Source organism: Colias eurytheme, chromosome 15, assembly GCF_061535395.1.
Source record: "Colias eurytheme isolate Ceu_HAF_F1 chromosome 15, ilColEury1 Martin Lab GWU primary, whole genome shotgun sequence".
NCBI classification, from domain to species: domain Eukaryota; kingdom Metazoa; phylum Arthropoda; class Insecta; order Lepidoptera; family Pieridae; genus Colias; species Colias eurytheme.
Window position 1 is genome coordinate 9,625,914 of NC_142994.1, and position 10,500 is coordinate 9,636,413.

The window sequence follows — 10,500 nt, forward strand, 5'->3', positions numbered from 1 at the left end:
CAAAGTTTTCCTCTTTATAATATTAGTGTAGACAAACACTATGAATACGATCACTAATGCAAATTCGGGGATTTTCTAATTATTGCTAAATAATAATTGAATTCGTTTTGAAATACTCTATAATTTTTAGTGTATAAATAGACATTTATAATGTGGTGCTCATTTTTTTTGTACTGCTAACGCTATTGTAGGTACCTATTTTCGTTGTTTTATTTCAAGTGAACACGGCCATACAATTTTGTCACGAGCCGCCTATGATTGTAGGTACTTTTGTTAGGCTCCTTCGTCGTCCGCGTCGGCTCGAAAGTTCTTGATTTCATTGTCACGCGCTATGATTTGCGCGCGGATTTTCTTGTGTTGTGAATTTATTTTTGTATTATTATTATTTTTTATTTATTTTTTTATTTTATTGATTCAAATAAAATATTTCACTAGTATGCATTTGAGACTATATTGTATTATGTATAATTTATCGTAGGTATAGTTATTCTTATAACGCAGTTATATTTTCGGTGGGACAATTTGACCCGTGATTTTTCTGAAATATCACCACGTTGCAAATCACATCAATCATACACACGTATGACGAAAGTATAGTGGCTATAATTGACTCATCAGTTCATCACTGAAACCAGTGATAAATCAGTACATATATCATATTTTATTGTGTTTGAATATTTTTTAAACAACGATATAGGTATACAATATTATTATAAATCGGTAAACTACCAAAGTACTTCCGAATTTTCAGACAGACAAACAAGTAGTTTGAACACGCAGTTTTCTTATACTAGTAGCAAAAATCAAAACCATAATATTATGTTTCCCTACTATATTTTACTAAAAGTCGAGTGCGTCGAAATCGTAAATAATAATATGTTTTTCACCTTCCTGGTTATTTTCCCATAGTAAATAGTGTTTTAGGTTTGTTGTTGTAGGTAGGAATAATAATAATTATTCTTACATGTTGGTTATGAAATGTATATTGAAATAATTTACTTTTACAAATCATTAGTGATATAAGTTTTGAGTGAAAATGCTTGGATCAGCATAATATTATATGGTACTTCAAATACATGTTTTGATAAAAAAAACAATAGTGTAATAAAATAAAACTGCGTTTTATTGTAATCAATGTTGACAATTTTAAATTCCAAAATTATTGATCAATAAAATAGTTTACACCAACAAATATAACTTTTATTTTTATAACAATCGTTCATAATATAAACCGTAGCAGGTGGCGTTTTGAAGTTCTGTCTACTCATACAGAAAAATGGAAAACTTGTTTTTTTTGTAAACAATTTATTACTCATGTTGTTTGGCAACTCGAAGCGTGGTCGTCCGTCGTAGGTACTTTTGTTCGGCGTCGCGTCGTCGTCCGCGTCGGCTTGATATAAAACATTCTTGATTTCATTGACACGCGCTATGATTTGCGCGCGGAATTTCTTGTGTTGTGAATTTATTTTTGTATGCTATGCATTTTAATTGAATCAAATTGCAATATTTCTCTAGTATGCATTTGAGACTATATTGTAATAATTGATCGTGGGTAGGTATAGTAATTAATTATTCTAATAACGCAATTATATTTTCGGTGGGATTCAAAACAAAAAATTGGCCCGTGATTTTTATGAAATTTCACCACATTGCAAATTATATATTATACAATTACAATTACAATTATTATAAATCGGTAAACTATCAAAGTAATTACAAACTTGCAAAATATGCTTTTCCGAATTTTCAGACAGACACACAATTTTATTAGTTTGTTTTAGCAAAGTAGGTACCTATACCTATACGCTTACGTCGCGCGTCGCGTCGTCGAAAACGGTGCGCCCAGAAACAAACATACCTAATTCAGTTACAATCCTTTTTTTGTTCCGTAATTTATTGTATTTATTCTAATACGATTTTTTTTATTCGTCGGCCAGTTCTACTAGGTATAAAAAGATAAAATTGAAATATAATTATTGTAGCGACAGCCATATTATGTTACTATGTTTTCGTAAATATGTTTTTCACCTTCCTGGTTATTTTCACATAATCTTATCTTATATATAAAAATGAATCGCAAAATGTGTTGGTAAGCGCATAACTCGAGAACGGCTGAACCGATTTCGATCATTCTTTTTTTATTATATTCCTTGAAGTACGAGGATGGTTTTTATGTAGAGAAAACGTAAATATTATGTACCACGGGCGAAGCCGGGGCGGACCGCTAGTCTTCTTATATATAAAAATGAATCGCAAAATGTGTTGGTAAGCGCATAACTCGAGAACGGCTGAACCGATTTCGATCATTCTTTTTTTATTATATTCCTTGAAGTACGAGGATGGTTTTTATGTAGAGAAAACGTAAATATTATGTACCACGGGCGAAGCCGGGGCGGACCGCTAGTATATATATATATAAATGAATCGCAAAATGTGTTGGTAAGCGCATAACTCGAGAACGGCTGAACCGATTTCGATAATTCTTTTTTTATTATATTCCTTGAAGTACGAGGATGGTTCTTATGTAGAGAAAACGTAAACATGTACCACGGGCGAAGCCGGGGCGGACCGCTAGTCTTCTTATATATAAAAATGAATCGCAAAATGTGTTGGTAAGCGCATAACTCGAGAACGGCTGAACCGATTTCGATAATTCTTTTTTTATTATATCCCTTGAAGTACGAGGATGGTTCTTATAGCTAGAGAGCTAGTTAGTTTAGTTTTAGTGCAGTGGCAGTGTAAATGTTGTTGTTGAGGTTATGTAAATTTAACACTTTAGTTAACTACCAAGATATAAAGAAATGAGGATAGGACACAATAACTATTGGTTGAGGTATTTATAAACTCATAATATACTTTTAAAAAAATCACGTTTTAATAAATTTCTAGAATTAAATTAGAACAGCTGATTCAAAATAGCCTAAAAAATCTTAATAATAATAATTACGCTTCACAGCAAGAAGAAATGTACCATATGTACCCGCACAAAGTCGATATTGTGTTGCCTACCGTTCGACTCAATGGCTAGGGTTGTAACTACCTTTAATAATTATTACCAAACTAATAAACCGAGTGATGCGAAATAACCATAATTCTTTTAGAGTTTGATAAAATGATCAGGCAGGTATTTTCTTTAATCCTCTGAATTCTCGGTTACTAAATTGTATCGTTGAAATTATTCTTAATCGCGTAAATTTAATAAATAATCATATGGAAAACACTTTTCATTTGTTTTTTTACTTTCACGCCCAACTACTATACAATAATTACGTTGTTTCGGTATTTTGACGAGAAAACGCAGGAAACATCCGTTGTATCATTTTAGATAGATTGTATATTTTGTATCTGTAGAATTGAAATCAAAGCTATGTATATGTTGTCTCCATTCTTTTCTTATCGGATTGTTGATCCCAATGCGAATGCGTCACTTAAATTTTATAAAAGACAATTAAGAACATCAAAAATAAAGTGATACGTAAATATTTCACAGTGCAATATATTATATAATTAATAATAATTATATATTTATGAAAAAATAATTACATCAGATTTAATAATAGCAATTGTTTTGAATGTACATAATATGAATAAATGATTACATCATAATAGTAATAATTACAATTGTTTTATTTCCCATTTGTTGCAACCCTAGCATATCTTCATGTAGCAGCAGAAGTACCTACACTGGCGGCGCGGCGGCATCGTGCGACATCAAAGGCATTGCCTTACTAGGTAAGTTTATAATGACTCATTTCTTTTATTATATAATTTACGTTTTACTTTTACAGAATCCGATTCAATGGATTATGAAGACGAGTCACACAACGCCATACGATAGTGATGATGAATGAACATTTCAATAAATGCATGCGTGTTTTTTTATGTTGTTTTGTAATTGTTAATTGTTTCTTAAATAAAGAAATAAACTAAATATTTAAATGATGATTTGTTATTTGCAACACAACTTTATATTTGAGATTCTTTACAAATGTATATTTAGTTTTGTATCATCAAATTTATAAATTTTATTCCATAGTTTTCAAAATTAAATGTAAATGACCATAAAAATTAAAAACATTAATAAAGTAAATCATTGATGTAAGGTCAGGGAACGTAATACATATATACATCTGACCATGTAGAAGCTAAGTCTTGTTGACTGCTGAAGTCTGTAAAGTTTTGTTGTCTGCTGAAGTCTGTACGCAATGAAAATGTCTGCCGTTTCGAAAATAAGTTTTTAAGACCCTAATAAATAAAATATATGTATATATAATGGCAGATCTGGTCAAATACTTTCAAAATTGTATTTTTTTCAGCACTTTCATAAGTGTCTGCCAGAATGTTATCCGCGTGATAATGGTCTGCCATTGTTATTTTCCGATAGTAATAATAATCTATTTTCAAATATCAAAATGGCAGACGTGGTCAAATGGTTTCAAAGTTCGCCAAAAATTTCCACCTGTCTTACCTAAGCGCGCGCCCCGTCCACCACTCTGGGCTTAGTGACTCCTCATCTCATGTATAGTAGGTATAGGGGAATCAACACACAAAAATCCAGGTCTGGTCAAATACATACAGGTAGCTTTGCGCTAGCTCTCTAGCTATTACTTCTTATGGAGAGAAAACGTAAACATGTACCACGGGCGAAGCCGGGGTGGACCGCTAGTAAATAATAAAATAATAAATAGTGTATTAGATTTGTTATTGTATCTTGTATACCTACGAATAATTATTCTTACGTCTTGTTGGGAAATGTTCAAATACCTACCTATTGAAATAATTTACTGTTACAAATCATTAGTGTTATTAGTTTTGAGTGAATAGGCATGGATCAGAAATTCAGAATATAATATGCTACTAACTACTCAAATACATACATGTTTACACAACAAACACCACTGACCTCTATAACTATAAGTTATAGAGGTCAGTGACCGTCAGTGACAAACACTATGGATACCTACGCTCGCGAATGCAAATTCGGTGATTTACTAATTATTGATACCTAGTCATTGAATTCGTTTTGAAATAGCCTGTACTTTGTAATTTTTAGTGTTATAGACATTTATAAAATGTGGTGCTCATTTTTTTGTAATAAATCATCCCGAACGCTATTGTATTTTCGTTGTTTTATTTCAAGTGAACACCTAGGTATACAATTTTGTCACGAGCCGCCTCTGGCCTCTGGGTGAAATAAACAAGTCAAATGATTTTTGTTCTAATTGTATTTTGGTAGTAGTTTGTTTAGAATTTACATTACCATTGTTTAATTTTTATTTTGTATTTGCAGTAAAATAAAAAGATGAAAAACTTCATTAGGTATATTGTACGACACCTCACTCTGAATCGCGCTAGCGAAATTTTTTCGTTACAGAGCACATATACAACTTTCGGACAATCTTCATTGAGGCCGGCCGGCAAATCGAGTATGTCGAGAAACTTCACTTATTCGATGGAGGTATTCTACCTTCCTTCCTCCACAGTTGTGGGACCCCGACGTGCATTGAACACGCAGCTTTCTGATACTAGTAGCTAAAATCAAAACCACAGATATGTCTGTGATCAAAACCATAATAATATTTTTACCTATTATTTTACTAAAAGTCGAGTGCATCGAAATCGTAAATATGTTTTTCACCTTCCTGGTTTTTTTTCCATAGTAAATAGTGTTTTTGATTTGTTGTTGTATGAATAATTATTCTTACTTGTTGGTTATGAAATGTATTTTGAAATAATTTACTTTTACAAATCATTACTGATATTAGTTTTGAGTGAAAATGCTTGGATCAGCATAATATCATATTTGCTACTTCAAATACATGTTTTGATTAAAAAAAAACAATAGTGTAATGTAGGTAATAAAATAAAACTGCGTTTTATTGTAGGTAATCAATTTTGACATTATTTATTTCCCAAAATTACAATAAAATAGTTTACGCCAACAAATATAACTTTTATTTTTATAACAATCCTACTTCCTACTAATGCGAAAGTTCATACATGTTTCAAAAGAAAAACTTTTACTTTTACTATTATTTCAATTTATCCGGTTTAATTAAGACTTAATATTGATACATATGATCATTATAAATACAAATAGGAATTAACAATATAACGAATACGTGGCACAACTAAAATTTTACCGATACCACCCGTGGTCATTCTCCTTTGTGGGTCATTTGTAACAGGATGGCGGTTCTACAGCGAAAAAAGAAAAATGATGGTCAGAACGCTGATACCGGATACCTTAAGATACTGTAATATAAAATATTACTAGATTAGATAAAATATTATAGGTAGTATCTTCACCGTGTGTGACGCGCTTTACATTCACGCCATCTAGAGTTAAATCTTTATCATTTTTGTATACGTCTGTGTGTGTAAACGACCCTGTATGCAATGACAGATGTTAAAACGCATAATTTTACCGAATTGGGTGGATTTTAAGGCAATGATATAACATATTTCAATAAAATATAATATTCAGTAACCGCCATGACTATTCCTAGGTTTGATGACTATTCCAATTACGCAAAAACTCAAATAAACTAGAAATGTAGAATTCAGCGCCATCTAGCGGGATATTGGCTGGGAACAGATCGTTGCAATCACCTTAAATAGAAATACAACAACGAGAGCTGAAATCTGCACCTTATTAAGAGAGACGTTTGTTACAAGAACCTTCTAGAACGTCATTTCAATTCATACAAAGTAGTCGTTATAATAAATACCATTTCTCGTTCATTTTACGTTATTTCATAATCATTTTATCCGTGTTATAATAATGTTTAGAGCATACTCCATGTGATTTTAATAATAATTATTATTATGTAATCAAATAAATTGTGGAAATCTGTATTGATCAGTGAGCTTTCAATAATTTTCTAATAATAATAATTGAACAAAAAGTATTTATTAGACTTTTTAAAGTTGAAAATGATATGATTTGAAGCAACGGTTTGGAAGCTATTTAGTTATTTACCTACTGACTTATATAATCAAACTCAAACATTAATTTATTCAATTAGACTTCTTCTAGAAGCACTTTCGAATCGTCATTACATATTTTTAACAATTACCACCGATTCATAAAGCAATATCTACGGAGAAGAACCGGCAAGAATCTCCATAGTTGCTATTTTATGCCTTAATAATTGTCCTGTAAATTCAAGGCTTCTATATCTCTAAAACATAGCCTTTAACCGACTATCATGTTCAGCGATGTGTCTACGGTTCAATAGATCTCGCCTCAGGGCCATTTGATATGGAACCGACAGTTTTCGTACCTAAAAAGGATTGCCTGAAAGATGAAACTGAAAATTTTATATGTTTGCTTTTGTTGATACATTTAATTAATGAGGAAAATAATTTATTAATCGGCTCTATATCTGAAAATAAAACGACTGTTAGTTTTTTCAATTCTGAAAATCAAACAACCTTCTACAACATTATCAAAAGTAAAAAGGTTCAATATGTCAACAATCAATATTTAATGATTTAATATTGTCCTTAAAAATACACTTTTATAAACACACACTATTTTGTAAGTACGTATAAAAGCCTCGCATATCAATAACTGAATCTATTGTCCATCTAATCCGTAATTGGGACTAACCGATAACCATTGTGTGTCCACAAGCATATAATGCACACAAACACAATTATTATCCCTTTGTGTTACTGAATATATGCAATATGCATACATGATTTATAAACAAAATTTCGTTGACTAAAACCAAGTGCACTCTTTCTAACACAGGTGTAGTTAATTAGGTCTTGAAACAGAAAGTTTTTCGAATTATGTTACACGTCGAAAACGTGTTTACGCTTATTATTTCAAATGACACTTTTAAACAATAACTCGATTTGCTAAGATATATATTCATATTCATTATAGAGTTAAAAATTATCTTTATTCTATTCAGAACAAATTTTAGATCCACGAAAATCATTTACATATACCTACATAGAGGCTTGTTTTAAATATAGTTTTAGAACATTAATTTTAGTGCAATCGAATTAAAAATATTTTGTATCTTTTTTAACTGCTTTAAAAACTATAAAAGAACAACTTTTAAACTACCTATTTCACAAATCTTAATACGCAGCTACATAACCTCGATTATCACCATTCTTCAAACTTAAACCCTTGTCCATACAACATATAAGTCAATCCTGTCGAGTGACGTCACACGATCTTTCCAGAACGATATCCATCATGTCACTCCTACCTGTCGATCCCAGCGATATATCTCCAGCCACTAGAGGCTTACTAATTTCACAATAATCCATTATTAGAACCCCTGAGACATAAAGGACCCTTGCTGACTTGACCGTGAACATTTCGTGATTCCATTTCACAGTTGAGAAAATAAATAAGTCTTCGTGGAAATTGATTCAATTTGTATTTGAAGTGGTCCCATATTAGTAGTAGCCACATTGAAATTAAGATCAGTCTTCAACCTTATTTGACATTGATATTTTAATCTTGAAAAATTCAGAATATTTTTAAGTTTTTTTTTTTCCAAAGGACACAAAACTAGATATTTGCCTTCAATAATATTACAAATGTATAAAACAAGAAAATAACTAGAATATAGTGCCTTTCCAAGCTTGAATAACTTTATTTTACTTCCTAAGGACTGAATTCACAACCTACTCCGCTTTATATGCGTGTTAACCACTGCACAATAGAGCAATTAACAGGCCAAATAACTTGTATTTTGAGAAGATCCATTACGCTCTATTGTACATGCACTCTAACTTGCATTACCTAATATAATCTAGACTTAGACTGATGGTCTAATCCCTATCATGCTATACCTTGAGTAAATACATCGTGTGCATTCACTAAAGCGATGCAGCTTAAATAGCTGAATGCCGCACATTAATGAATTCATTTATAATTTATAACACAGTTACGTATAGAAAGAAAAGGTAAACACGCTTATAGATCCTGCATACTCAATCAGGAATAGGATCAGAATATATTTTATTACTTAATTATTAGTTTACGTAAGAATGTTTCACGCGATGTGAATCATTAAAATATAAATTTTAAATGTGTTATGTAATTGTTTTCTATAATAACAAGAACTAAAACACTAATGAATGTAGCGTAAAAACACTCAGAATATTCCAAGTACTTTAACTGAGCAATCCAACAAAACACAATGATACAATTAAAAAAAAATTAATCTACGCAGCAAATGGCACAAAATCTAGGTCAATACTCGCAGAGATCTCGAGATTTGCGGATGAAATTAAAGGAAAAAGAATAAGTGATAGCAAGTTGCTACAGTAATTCACGTTTCTGCGGAACTTTTAATTGCCCTCAATCGTTCTACTCGAGAAATTAATATCTTGCTTTCGAGTTTTATTCGGCATGTTGCGAACAATCGAAACTCATAATCTGTTTCATTAGCGGAAGGGTGTGTAATAACATTCCGTCTTATTGCTTTTAAAGTTAGCTCGAGTTTCAAGGCTCAACGGTTCGTGAAAATTCTAGAAGGTTATTATAGTTAATACTAAATAATATGATTATATTCTACGCCATTGAAGTATGGATGGAGGGATTTTGTACAGATTAACTTCAGTTTATAATCATTTTATTAAGCCCAATTTTGTGACGTATTTTAAACTACCTAACGTTTGTAGTCATACTACACTCTGAATTAAATTTCGGCTTCATAGCTCTAAAGCTTAACACATCATTTGTAATTCAAATTAATTTTAATTATATCTAAGGTAACATAACCAGTAATAATCAATTAAATCTTGTTCTGGCAAACGTTATAAAAAGATCGATCCAATTTACAGTACCAATGTAACTATTATAATGCTGTTTCATCATCTTCAAAACAAAAGAAAGAAGCAGAATATTTATTCTATCGCTAACGATTGAAAATTCAGCCCTTGTTAAATTTTCTTTTAGAATGGCTCATCTTTAATATACACTATGTAGATTGTAGGTATTCTAATTTCCTTTGTTCCGATAAAATTCATTAATGGAATGATCGCGAGTTGGAATTGATTACCATTTTTCGTAGACAGAACAGGGAAAACGTTAGAGTCGTTCGATTTGAAAATAATTAATAGTCCTAATTGTTAACTGTAGTTTCCTAACATCTATTGTTTGAGCCGAATGTCACACCGGCCATATATTATTGGGTAATTACGATGGTATCGCAACTGATGTAACCTGACAAGGATTTGTCGTGTTGATTGATTGATGGCCCTTTTACCGACCTATCGCTTAACTCGAGTTCGACGATTTTGTTACATTTATCAAATTGGGATACAAATTTATTGAGTAACTCATGCGATGTTTTTGTGTAAACAAATAAACGAAATCGAAAATAACGCAATATGAGTGATTTATGTTAAAGGTTAAGGTGAATATGAATTTACAAATTACTATATCTTCGCTCACTCTTAATTTTAGCTACGCTTGTTATCGCGCAATCTCTCACACAAACCCCCTTCCCCGAACCATACAAA